Source organism: Oreochromis aureus, linkage group 7, assembly GCF_013358895.1.
Source record: "Oreochromis aureus strain Israel breed Guangdong linkage group 7, ZZ_aureus, whole genome shotgun sequence".
Lineage (NCBI taxonomy): Eukaryota > Metazoa > Chordata > Actinopteri > Cichliformes > Cichlidae > Oreochromis > Oreochromis aureus.
Genome location: NC_052948.1, coordinates 28,844,492 through 28,856,890, shown reverse-complemented (window position 1 = coordinate 28,856,890; position 12,399 = coordinate 28,844,492). Strand labels below are relative to the sequence as shown.

At 39.9% G+C, this 12,399-nt stretch overlaps 1 long non-coding RNA gene across 1 annotated transcript; it reads left to right on the top strand.

Moving 5' to 3' along the window:
• The first annotated feature begins 8,454 nt into the window (after window positions 1-8,454).
• Window positions 8,455-9,323, top strand: LOC120441167. The gene is made up of 3 exons (XR_005613840.1): window positions 8,455-8,500; window positions 8,597-8,687; window positions 9,072-9,323. It is a non-coding gene; the product is annotated as an uncharacterized LOC120441167 (long non-coding RNA).
• Window positions 9,324-12,399: the final 3,076 nt, after the last annotated feature.

Here is a 12,399-nt window from a genome sequence, read left to right as displayed (position 1 = left end):
AAAGTGATGAAAGGTACACAGAATTCTCTCGAAATCATCAGTGCACATGTAATGCCCTCACATTCCTGGCCTACCTTAATGAGGAACACCAGTTCAACACAGCCCGACTTGATAAGGTGCTTGAACAGGAGATGCACTCTACTGTTGGATTAAAACAAATCTTCAGCAGGGAGGCGTTATACACAAAATCATCTGACCATGGAGGACCTGCCCAAAAGTTCATGCTGACATAAATGTCTACAGTGTGAAAATGGACAACATAAGGTGCGGATACCTGAAAGCAGAGGACAAAACTTATCAAAGAAAAGGATGGTGGTTGCCTCTTGCTAGTCGCCTTGTATGTCTGTCAACAGATGTGAACTATGCTTTGCTCATGGTTTCGCCTCAGTGCATTGCAGTTTTCCGTGACAAATCTGGGAGGTATGGATTATTTGATTCACATTCAAGAAGTGCAGCAGGTTTACCCCAGCCAAATGGAACAGCAGTCATGCTCACTTTCACTCATGTGAATGACCTGATCACCCACCTGCATAACCTTTTCCAAAATCAAGGCAGGTATGCAAGATATGAGTTTGTGCCTGTTTCTTTTCAAAGAGTCAGCACTCACAGCGAACAGCCTGCACAGTCAACTCAAGCAACACCAGGAGCAACAGCTACATCACCACAAAATGATGAACCACAAATCACAAATCCCACTGTGCAAGTGCCTCAACCAGAATCAGCCCAAACCTACATGACAATGTTAGAAAGTGCTTTAAACCCACAACAAGACAAAATGGCTTCAAATCAAATTTGTGAACATCAACTTGAAACATCTGTTGATCCAACAAGCAACATCCAAACAGAACAACAAGAAAATCTCGAACTCAATAATGAAAGAGATAAAGTCCTAGATAAACCCCCAAAAAGCAAGAAATGTATGCAGATTAAATAAGCGACGGCGTGGGAAAGCTATTCGTCAAGCTCAAAGTCACAAGCAGCATCTAAAAGCTAAAGAAAAATCTTCATCTGAAGACTTGGCAAAGAAGATAAACAAAAAAGACACGAAAAGCAACGATATGCCTGCTTTCCTGAATTTGAATGAAAAAATTACAGGCTGTGAAAACTCAATATGCTCAAAACTGTCATCGCCGTAAACAAAAACTGTTGTCAGCCAAAGGTTATTATGCAAATCCTCATATTCAAGAGAAGATAAAAGCCCACAAAGTGAAGAGATACCAAAATGATCCTCATTTTCAACAAAAAAAGAGACTACATTATCAGAAGATATACCACAGATGCCAGCTTTCGAACCAGACAGAAACAATATGTGTTTACAACACGGATGCTGACTTTCAAAGCAGACAGAAGCAATACAAAGGTACACGGATGCTGACTTTCAAAGCAGACAGAAGCAATATCTGGTCCAAAGGTACAAACGGATGCTGACTTTCAAAGCAGATGGTCAAAGCAACACGGATGAGCAGACAGAAGCAATACTGGTCCAAAGGTACAACACGGATGCTGACTTTCAAAGCAGACAGAAGCAATATCTGGTCCAAAGGTACAACACGGATGCTGACTTTCAAAGCAGACAGCAAAAAAATACGGATGCTGACTTTCAAAGAACAGAAAAAATATGAACAAAATATGCATCGGATCCAAACTACAGGCACAAACAAAAAAAAAATCAATTCATGCCAGGTATCATAATGACTCACAATTCAGACTGCACCATATACAGCGCTGTGCAGAGTACCAGAGACACAAAATGGCTACCACTGCATCTTTCGCCATTTATAAAAAGTTGTGTGCGCAGAGAATAAAGAAGAAATACAGGCGACTAGTAACACAATTCCAGCAGGGTCCACAGTCTGAAGCACAGCCCCAGCTTGTAGTGAATAGTGTGATGCAAGCAGCCACATTAGCTTTCCGTGAAACAATTAAGTTAGGACCCACCCATGTCTGTACAGTGTGCCACAGAACTCTGTTTCCTAATCAAGTTAAACACTGCAAAAGATCAAAGTATGTTAAAAATAGTCACATTGTTGACACTTGCTTGACAGGAAAATTTGTCCATGTTTGTGATGGGGAATGCTCAGCTAATTGTACTTTCCCAAAACACAGAATGGAGAGTGGATTTGCTACAACTGTGACAGCCACCTACAACGAGGAAAGATCCTTCCATCGCAGTGGCAAACAATTTAGCACTAGCACCCATTCAATTGAACTGAGTCAATTAAATGTACTAGAACGACAACTGATTGCTAAAATTCTCCCGTTTGCCAAAATCATTGCATTACCAAAAGGACAGCAAAAGAGCCGTACATGGGGCTGTTGTTTGTGTACCGTCGGATGTGGAAACCACAGTAAACTGTCTTCCCAGACCTAGCAATGAAGCCCAGCTCCTGCAGGTACAACTGAAAAGACACATCAGATTCAAAGGATACCAACACTTCTACACTGTGAACATGAAGAATGTGTTAGCAGGATTATCAAAGCTAAAGAGATGCATTCAGAATACAAAGATGTATCTATTGATGATGGCGCTACTTTTGCTGATCAAATAATCAGATAATCGAGGCGGAACATGACACTGCTGATGCAGATATTCAAGATGCACTGCCCAGAAACTTCGACAACCAAATTGTACCAGAAAGAAGAACCACTGAGGATACAACAGCTGGAATACTTGAGCCATGTCATGATGTAAAGCGAACTATTGGAGCCTGAACAGTCAAATGGAGAGCCCTTACAAGATACGGAGAAAGAAAAGGAAGAACTTGGCCTGGTCTTGTTCTAGACACCTGTATGCAACCACCAGATATAGCACAGGACATTTTATCATATGGTGAAGGAATATTTAGCATTGCACCCGCCCAAGGAAATAGACCTGTTGGCTTCTTCTCTGTTCCTAAACTTGAAGCCATGGCCTTTCCTGTGCAGTTCCCAACTGGACAGAACACATTAGATGAAGCCAGACAAGTCAAACTGTCCCCAAGCATGTATTTTAATACACGGCTGTTCTCTGCAGATATACGGTTTGCAACTGACCAAAGCTACCTATTCTTTGCACAGTTTGTAACAGAAACACACATGGCTACAAACAGCATGTCCATCCAATTGCGCAAAGGTAAGGCAATCACCAAGGATGGACGTAGAATTTGTAACAGAATGCTTCAAAATAAAGGCGAAGTGGAGAGACTGATAAATAACAAAGATGCAACACGCTTCATGAAACCTCTGAGAGGTACTCCAGCCTATTGGGAGAAGGCACTGAAAGATCTGCATGCTATGGTCAGACAGTTAGGAAAGCCGACTTTTTCCTGACATTTTCAGCTGCTGAAATGAGATGGCCTGAGGTTGTTGAGGTCATAAAAACTCAACAAGGTGAACAAGTGGATTTTCACAACTTGACTGGAACACAAAGTGTGAAATTCTCCGAAGCAACCCTGTGACTGTGATGCGATTGTTTGAAAAAAAGTCGATGCACTAATGACAACACTGATCCTGTCCCCAGCACAGCCCATCGGTGAAGTAGAAGATTACTTTTATCGAGTGGAGTTTCAGGCCAGAGGTAGCCCTCATATCCATTTACTGGTTTGGGTCAAAGATGCACCTAAATTTGGGCGACCTTGAAGACCACGTGTACAAATTTATTGACAAGTACATAACATGTAAGATGCCTGACCAAAATGCCGATCCTGAACTTCACAAAATTGTGTCTGAGGTTCAAGTCCACAGCAGAAATCACTCCAGATCCTGCAAAAAGGTAATGTGTCATGTAGGTTTGGGTTCCCCAAACTACCGGTGAACAAACAATGATCACTTTCCCAAGCCCAGATGATGGCGATGATCACAATGATAAGCAGCATAGCACAAGTAAGGAGAAAGGCACAAATGAAAAACAAAAGCAAAAAAAACAGGCGAATGGCGCTCGCAAAAAAAAAACAGAAAGAGGCCAAAGAAAAACTCCAGCCATTGAGAGATTTGCTCTGTGACCCAAATTCCTCGTTTGAGGACTTGTCTGAGCTGCTTCACAAATGCAGATTAACTTATGAACAATACTTGGATTGTGTCTTCAATTTAAGCAATGGCCATGTCATCCTCTTAAAGCGTGAACCTAATGACTGCTGGGTGAATGCATACAATGCAGATCTGCTGAGAGCCTGGAATGCCAACATGGACATCAATATGTCATTGATGACTACAGCTGCCTGATGTACATGATGTCTTATGTCTCTAAACCCGAATTTGAGATGACACAATTTCTTAATGGAGTCATCCAGGAGGTCAAAAGTCCAATGTCAATGAAAGAGATGAAATGAAACAGATAATGCAGGCATATGCTAAACACAGAGAAGTCAGTGCCCAAGAATCCGTGGCAAGGACATGCAGCCTGCCACTAAAAAGTGTTCACGCAGTGTGGTGTTCATACAGACTGATGATGATGCCCTGAAAATGAGTCTCCCGATGAGCAGGTTGCAGAGCATGGCACCAGATGATGAAAATGTGTGGATGTCTGGATTGCCAGAAAAATATGCAAACAGACCCAGAACGCCTGAGTTTGAAAGAATGTGTTTGGCTGAATTTGCTTCAGAGTACAGGATTCTCTACAGCCGTCAAACAGAGTCAAAAAATGCCATCCCTCTTTTGAATAACATGGGTTATATTCAAAAGAGAACAAGAAGAAACCTGCAATAATCAGATATCCTCGCTTCTCAGAAAAGAAACAACCAGAGAAGTTTTATAGCAGACTACTAAAACTTTATTTTCCACATCGATCAAATGATGACCTTAAAAACACAGAACACCCACATCCGAACAGTTCTACAAAAGTGGGCGAAAACATGGTTTTGCAATACGGCCAATTGTTACCTTTAACAAAAAGCGTTATGAAAGCCATGGCAAAACAATGGAAAGGGCATTGGAACAGATTGAACAACAAGGCCCACTTATCAATGCATGGAACACCTTTGCACCTGAGGTTGAAGTAGATCGTTTAGAGTGTGTGGTTAACGACAATCCAGACATGACACTGGCGAAAATGAAATGGACATTGTTCCAGACTACCAAGTCAGTGGTAGCAGCAGTGGAGCCATGCCAGCAATCATAGCACCAAAGCTGAGCCCAGACTTTGTCAGAAAAATGTACCAAAGTCTGAATGAAACCCAAGCATCCATATTCTCGCGGTGCGTGGTGGTGTTTCAAACTTGTGTGGGGTCACTGTCCTGAGCAGTTCTTTTATTTTGTCTCTGGAGGAGCTGGCTGTGGAAAATCACATGTTATCAAGTGCATATATGAGGAGGCAACAAAGATTTTGCACCAACTCCCCAGATTCCGTGACCAAGCAGACATGTCCTACCCTGCAGTCCTGCTGGCTGCATTTACTGGCACTGCAGCTTTTAACATATCTGGGAAAACACTGCACTCTCTGCTAAAGCTGCCAAAATCTTTAAAACCGCCGTATCAGGGACTGGGGAATGCACTGGATGAAGTGAGAGCTTCACTTTCAAATGCAGAATTCTGGTCATTGATGAGATATCTATGGTTTCTAAAAGCCTTTTTTGCCTACATCCACTGGAGACTTCAGCAGATCAAAGGAAACAAGAAGCCTTTTGGTGGGATGTCTATCCTTGCAGTAGGAGACTTTTACCAGCTGCCACCCCTTGGAAAAGCCAAACCACTCTGTGTGTACGAGGACAATGTCCTTGATCTCTGGAAAGACTATTTCCACATGGTCAACCTGACAGAAATCATGCGACAGAAAGATGATCATTCTTTTGCTGAAGTTCTGAACAGGATAAGAGTAAAGCAAAAACAGATTCTCTTGAAGCCAATGATAAAGCCTTGCTCACACAGGCTATCCATGACATAAAAGACTGTCCATCTAATGTATTACACATTTATGCTACAAACAAAGGGTGGACAAACACAATTCAGCAACTGTAACTGCTCTTCATTCTGATATCATAAATATTCAGGCGAAGACTACAGAAAAAGACCCGCGAGCGGGTGAGATGGTCCTGCTGGCAGATATGATGAAAGGCAACAAAGAGATTTACCTGATAACATACAAGCTGCACCTGGGTGCGTGTTATGATTATTAGAAATTTGGATGTTGAAGATGGGCTTGTTAATGGGACATTTGGAACAATCACGAACATTGTGACAACCACACAGGATGGACCAAAAACTGTGAATCTCATTGGACTTACGCTGGACAATCAAAATTCTGGGCAAAATTTCGCATGAAAAATACAAGGATCCTCAGACAACCTGGTATATATTGAGAAATGTGAAGAATCTACAAGTAAAAAGGAGTTCTTCATGAGGCAATTTCCAATGAAGTTGGCCTTTGCATGTACAGCTCACAAAGTACAAGGCATGACAATGGAGTCAGCAGTAGTATGTTTGAGCGTGTTTTGAACCTGGAATGGCCTATGTTGCACTCAGCCGCACAACCTCACTTAAAGGACTCTACATCACAGACTTTGATGAAAGGAAAATCTATGCTGATCCTGCCATCACAGATGCACTCAAAAATATGAGACATGCATCATTTGAGAATGCAAGACCACTGTTGCAATTCTTAAAATCAGTTGTTCCCACAGTCCCCACGATGACAATTATCCATCACAATGCACAAGGTCTCCCAACTCACATGGAGGACATGAGATGCCACCATGAACTCAGCCTTGCTGATGTTTTATGCATAACAGAAACTCACTTGTCTGGATCATCAGTTTCTCCCGCTTCCAGCTCGAACAGTACAACATGGCCACACGCAACAGAACCGTCTCTTACACAAACCATACAGACATGGCAAGGTAAATGGCGGTGGGTTGCAATGTACTACAAAACAGTTCTTACAGCAGAGTCTCGAAAATACCTGCAAAATGTGACTGACCTTGAATTTGTTGTTATCAAGGTTGAATCGCCAGTCACAGCTTTGATAGCAACTGTATACAGGCCACCAAATTACAGCCACGTGAGGTTTTACCACAAATGCAATGTCTTTTGGACTCATTGGAAATGATGAATTGCCAACCAATTATTGTTTGTGGAGACTTCAATGAGGACCTTATGAGCAGAGAAAAAAACCCATCCAAGAACTGTTTCAGTCAAGAGGATATGCACAACTTATTACTGCTGCAACTACCGAAAAACACACATTGATTGATCACCTTTACATATCACAGCCATCGCCTGCCTCCAATCAGGTGTTCTGAATACATATCACAGTTATCACAACCCCATTTATTGTGTAATTCACTAACACAAAATGACTGCAAGGTTGTGAGGGATATGGACTTGCCAAGTGATCTTAGTGTCTTTGCAACTGAGCACACTCTACCACCAACAAGGACAGCTCACCAGTGGGAGCTGATACATAAGACTGCTCTCATCCATTGAAGAGCTGACCAGAAAGCGTGAACAGAGAGACTGCAACTGCACCTGATGGGATCCCTGCCATAACAGGTAATTGTATTTTGTTTCTTACTTTATATTGTAACATTTGATATTGTTTGAAACAAACTATAATCTCATCCATTAATTAAGTCATCCATTCATTCATAACTCCTCAGATGTGTTCTGTCCAGTGAAGGCAGTAGAGAAGCCCTACACTGATCTTGAAACTGTGCCACGCTAGTAGAGACCGGCTACAAGGATGGGCAGGTATAGTGAAATTAAAATGCACCTTTTGGTTCAACAGGTTTATATATACAGTCAAGTGATCAAAAGACACCAGTATTAAACCCATTTAAACCAACTACATGCTTGGATTGGAACTGTATACAGGCCACCAAATTACAGCCACGTGTGGTTCTTACCTTAAATAGCAACTTACCCCATCCAAAGACACCAGTATTAAGCAAATTTCTTTTTTTACTACCTTTTTAGTATAGTTTTGGGTCATTTAGTTCTAAAGTTAGATTTGTTTTTCCAATTATTTTTTAGAACTTCATTACTTGCCATTTCGCTAACTGAAGAGCTGCGCTTTGTGATGTCTCTTGTTTTATTGTTTTAAATTGTGTTTTCCTTTTATCTGTTTCTAGCTGTTTTCATAAAGTCAGCCAACCACTTGCTTCAAATGACCCTTATCCAGAAGTATCCGTGAGTGCCTCATCAACAGAAACTAAAGTGGAGACCTACCTCTCAGAGAAAAGCACACATAAGAAAAGCCGACCCACTTCAGTACTGGGAAGAACATCCTAATCTGTTTCCCTCTATGGCTGCTGTTGCGATCCCAGTGTGCCCCCTGTAGCTCTGTGGACAGTTTTGGATTTGTTTACATCTCACCCAACCGCTCACGGCAGATGGCTGCACCTCTCTAAGCCTGGTTCTGCGGAGGTTTCTTCCTGTTAAAGGAGTTTTCTGAACACACTCTACCACCAACAAGGACAGCTCACCAGTGGGAACTGATAGATAAGACTGCTGATGTGCTCTCATCCATTGAAGAGCTGACCAGAAAGCGTGAACAGAAAGACTGCACCTGATGGGATCCCTGCCATAACAGGTCATTTGTATTTTTTTGTTTCTTACTTTATATTCTTTGAAACAAACTATAATCTCATCCATTCATTAAGTCATCCATTCATTCATAACTCCTCAGATGTGTTCTGTCCAGTGAAGGCAGTGGAGAAGCCCTACACTGATCTTGAAACTGTGCCACGCTAGTAGAGACCGGCTACAAGGATGGGCAGGTATAGTGAAATTAAAATGCACCTTTTGTTCAACAGGTTTATATATACAGTCAAGTGATCAAAAGACACCAGTATTAAACCCATTTAAACCAACTACATGCTTGGATTGGAACTGTATACAGGCCACCAAATTACAGCCACGTGTGGTTTTTACCTCGCATGGCGACTTACCTCATCAGAAGACACCAGTATTAAGCCAATTTCTTTTTTTTTTTTACTTCATTTTTAATTTAGTTTTGGGTCATTTAGTTCTAAAGTTAGATTTGTTTTCCCAATTATTTTTTAGAACTTCATTACTTGCCAGTTTGCTAACTGAAGAGCTGCGCTTTGTGATGTCTCTTGTTTTATTGTTTTAAATTGTGTTTTCCTTTTATCTGTTTCTAGCTGTTTTCATAAAGTCAGCCAACCACTTGCTTCAAATGACCCTTATCCAGAAGTATCCGTGAGTGCCTCATCAACAGAAACTAAAGTGGAGACCTACCTCTCAGAGAAAAACGCACACATAAGAAAAGCCGACCCACTTCAGTACTGGGAAGAACATCCTAATCTGTTTCCCTCTATGGCTGCTGTTGCGATCCCAGTGTGCCCCCTGTAGCTCTGTGGACAGTTTTGGATTTGTTTACATCTCACCCCAACCGGTCGTGACAGATGGCCGCCCTCCCTGAGCCTGGTTCTGCGGAGGTTTCTTCCTGTCAAAGGAGTTTTCCTTCCACTGTCGCCAAAGTGCTTGCTCATAGGGGTCATATGATTGTTGGGTTTATCTATATACATTAATGCTTGTATGCTTTTCATTTATACTTTTGCCTTACTCTTCAGTTCATAATATAAAGTTACTTGAATGGTTTCCTTTTCCTTTTTTATTTTATATTGCTTTGCTATTTACCACAATCTAAATATCATGTTTAAATGTCATACATTATTGTAAATGGTATCTGTACAAAATATTGTTTGAATAACATGATACATTTATTAGTCCCCTAACAGGAAATTTCATAATTTGCATGTGGTATTTTCCCCCTTGACATTAAAATACCTTTGAAATACAAATTGAATACCGCTTAATGGACATCTTTTTTTTTCTACCACTTTAAACGACTCAAAACTGTAAAATCTAAATTGTAACTTCTCTTGAACACCTGACACTGAAGCATAATTTATTTTCTTTTATATCTATTAACTTATTTTGTAATCATGTAACTGGAGCATCTTTCTCTCATCTCTGTATGCCGCATATAACAGAGATCACAATACAGCTTACTTTGCTTTAAGTTGAAAATCAGCTGTATTCCATTTCCCTCCTTCTTGTGGTATAAAAAGCAAACTATGCTCATGTTGCATCTTGCTCCCTCTGGTGTTATAAATGGCAACCGGCACTAATTGAACCACATTAAAGGCAAACTACACTCATTGGCAGTAGTATTTCTGCCATTTTATAGTATTTGTGCTAAAACATAGTATTTCTACTAAATGTAGTATTTATGCTTAATCATACTATTTGTATATATTTCTGCCAGGTCCCCAGGCAGCTAATCCTCTGTGAGGACTGATACATATAAAATTTACATATCAGGGCCTGCACGGCTTCCCAGCCAGCCAATCATATCTGAGGTCTGCCCTTTCTCTCTCGTCATATCTCAGCGACAGATGTACAAAGAGCAATGCAAATCACAGTCAAAGTACACGAAAGTACGCTGATTCACCCAGTACAAGAATTATGCTTCTAGTCCACCTAGTTTTTGAGTTGCACGACGTTTTGTAACTCAAAAAGACAGCGTTTGCCGCCTCTCCGCAATCTAATTCTGACTGCTCATCACCCTGTTTTCCAGGCGCTTGCTCTCTTTCCAGGTGGCGCAGTTGGTAATGACACAGGTCTGCAACCCAAAGGTCGTGGGTTCAATTACACCTTGGGCAACATGTGTTTTTTCCTACAAATTAATACACTATCACAGACCACTAATTCATATTCATCATTTATTACAATTCTGCAAACTTTTATGATTTTAGCAGCTTTTCTAATATGGACCTCAGATTCTTCTTAACACTCCATGGCACAAATACTGTTCCCTTTAGGCTCTGTGTGTGTGTGTGTGTATCAATATTTCTCCCATTTTAAAGTATTACTCCTCCATAATTGTATTTCTGTTAAATCAAAGTACTTTTACTACATCTTAGTACTTCTGCTCAATCATAGTATTTCTGCTAAATCGTAGTATTTTGCCAAATTATGGTTTTTGTGCCAAATCATAACATTTGTTTTATGTTATAGTATTACTACTAAGTGGAGGAATTTCTGTCATGTTACAGTATATGTGCTGATTACAGTATTTCTGCTAAATCATAGTATTTCTACTATATTATATTTTTCTTTCTAAATATAGCATTTCTGCTATATAATTGTATTACTGCTATGTTATAATATTTGTGCTAAACCAGAGTATTTCTGCTGAAACATAGTATTTCTGCCGAATGATAGTATTTCTGTCAAATTACAGTATTTGTGCTAAAACATAGTATTTTTTTTTTAAATTTCAATATTAATAGTAAATTACAGTGTCTCTGGTAAATCGCAGCATTTCTGCTATGTTGTACTGTTTTTCTAAATCATAGTATTTCTGTAATGTTTAAGAATGTTTGGCTAAATATATTCTTTCTGTTATCTTATACTATTTCTCCTAAATTCTTGTATTTTTGAGAAGTTATCGTGTTTCTGGTAAGTTACAATATTTCTGCTAAGTTCTGCTATGCTATTGTATTTCTGCCAAGTATTATGTTTCCTCTAAGATATTGCAGTTCTGCTAAGTTACTACATTTTAGCAAAGTTCCTTTGCTTCTGCAAAGTTTTTACAAATTCTGCAACTTTTCAGCTTTTTCTGCTAGTTTCAGCAGACAGCTTCAGCATTACAGCATCCACACTGCATTTTCGCAGGAAATGCAAATTTTCTAGTTCTTTATTATTCTTCATCTTCAAGTTGCTTCCGCACGTTTTTGGCCTTTAACTAGTTCCACAATTTTTGTGCTATTTTCACCGTTCAAATTTCACAATATTTTGCTATTTCTGCTCTTTCCGGCTATGACTTTTGGTATTTATTACTGTTATACTTTTGAAATATTAAGTTTTTTTCCTTTAATTTGTCCCATTGAAATGAATGGGAAACTTCCACAATTCTGCTAAAACTTGCTTGTTTTTGAAACTTAACTACTTTCTCATACTTTCGCCTAGAACAACCATTCAAATTTTAAAATGTTCACAAATTATTGGGCTATTCATGAATGATTCAGCTTTTCATATCTGTTACCGTTTTCATCTTATCCCTCTTTAAGTTTTGAGTTTCATTTTGTGATTTTCACAAAATACATGCGTTGTTATGGTTGCTATGCACTTGGTTCTAAGTGAGCCACTGTACCTTTGGCAATTTTCTCTTCATGTCCGAACAACTTCTTGCTACTTGCTCAATTTTCACTCCACTTCCACAATTTATACATCAAAACGTAGGTATTTTTGCTGGCTTTCAGAAAATGTTACTATCATTGTTGTGGGATTTATAGAATTTTGGCAAATCTCCTCAGACCAACACAAAGTCTGGAAACTCTCCATAGAAAGTCAATGGAGAGTTTGTTCAAAATCACCGCTGGATTTCTGTAATGAGAGGCATATTCGAATCGTCATATCTCCCTAACAAAGCGGCGTCAAGACATGAGGCTTGTGCCAATA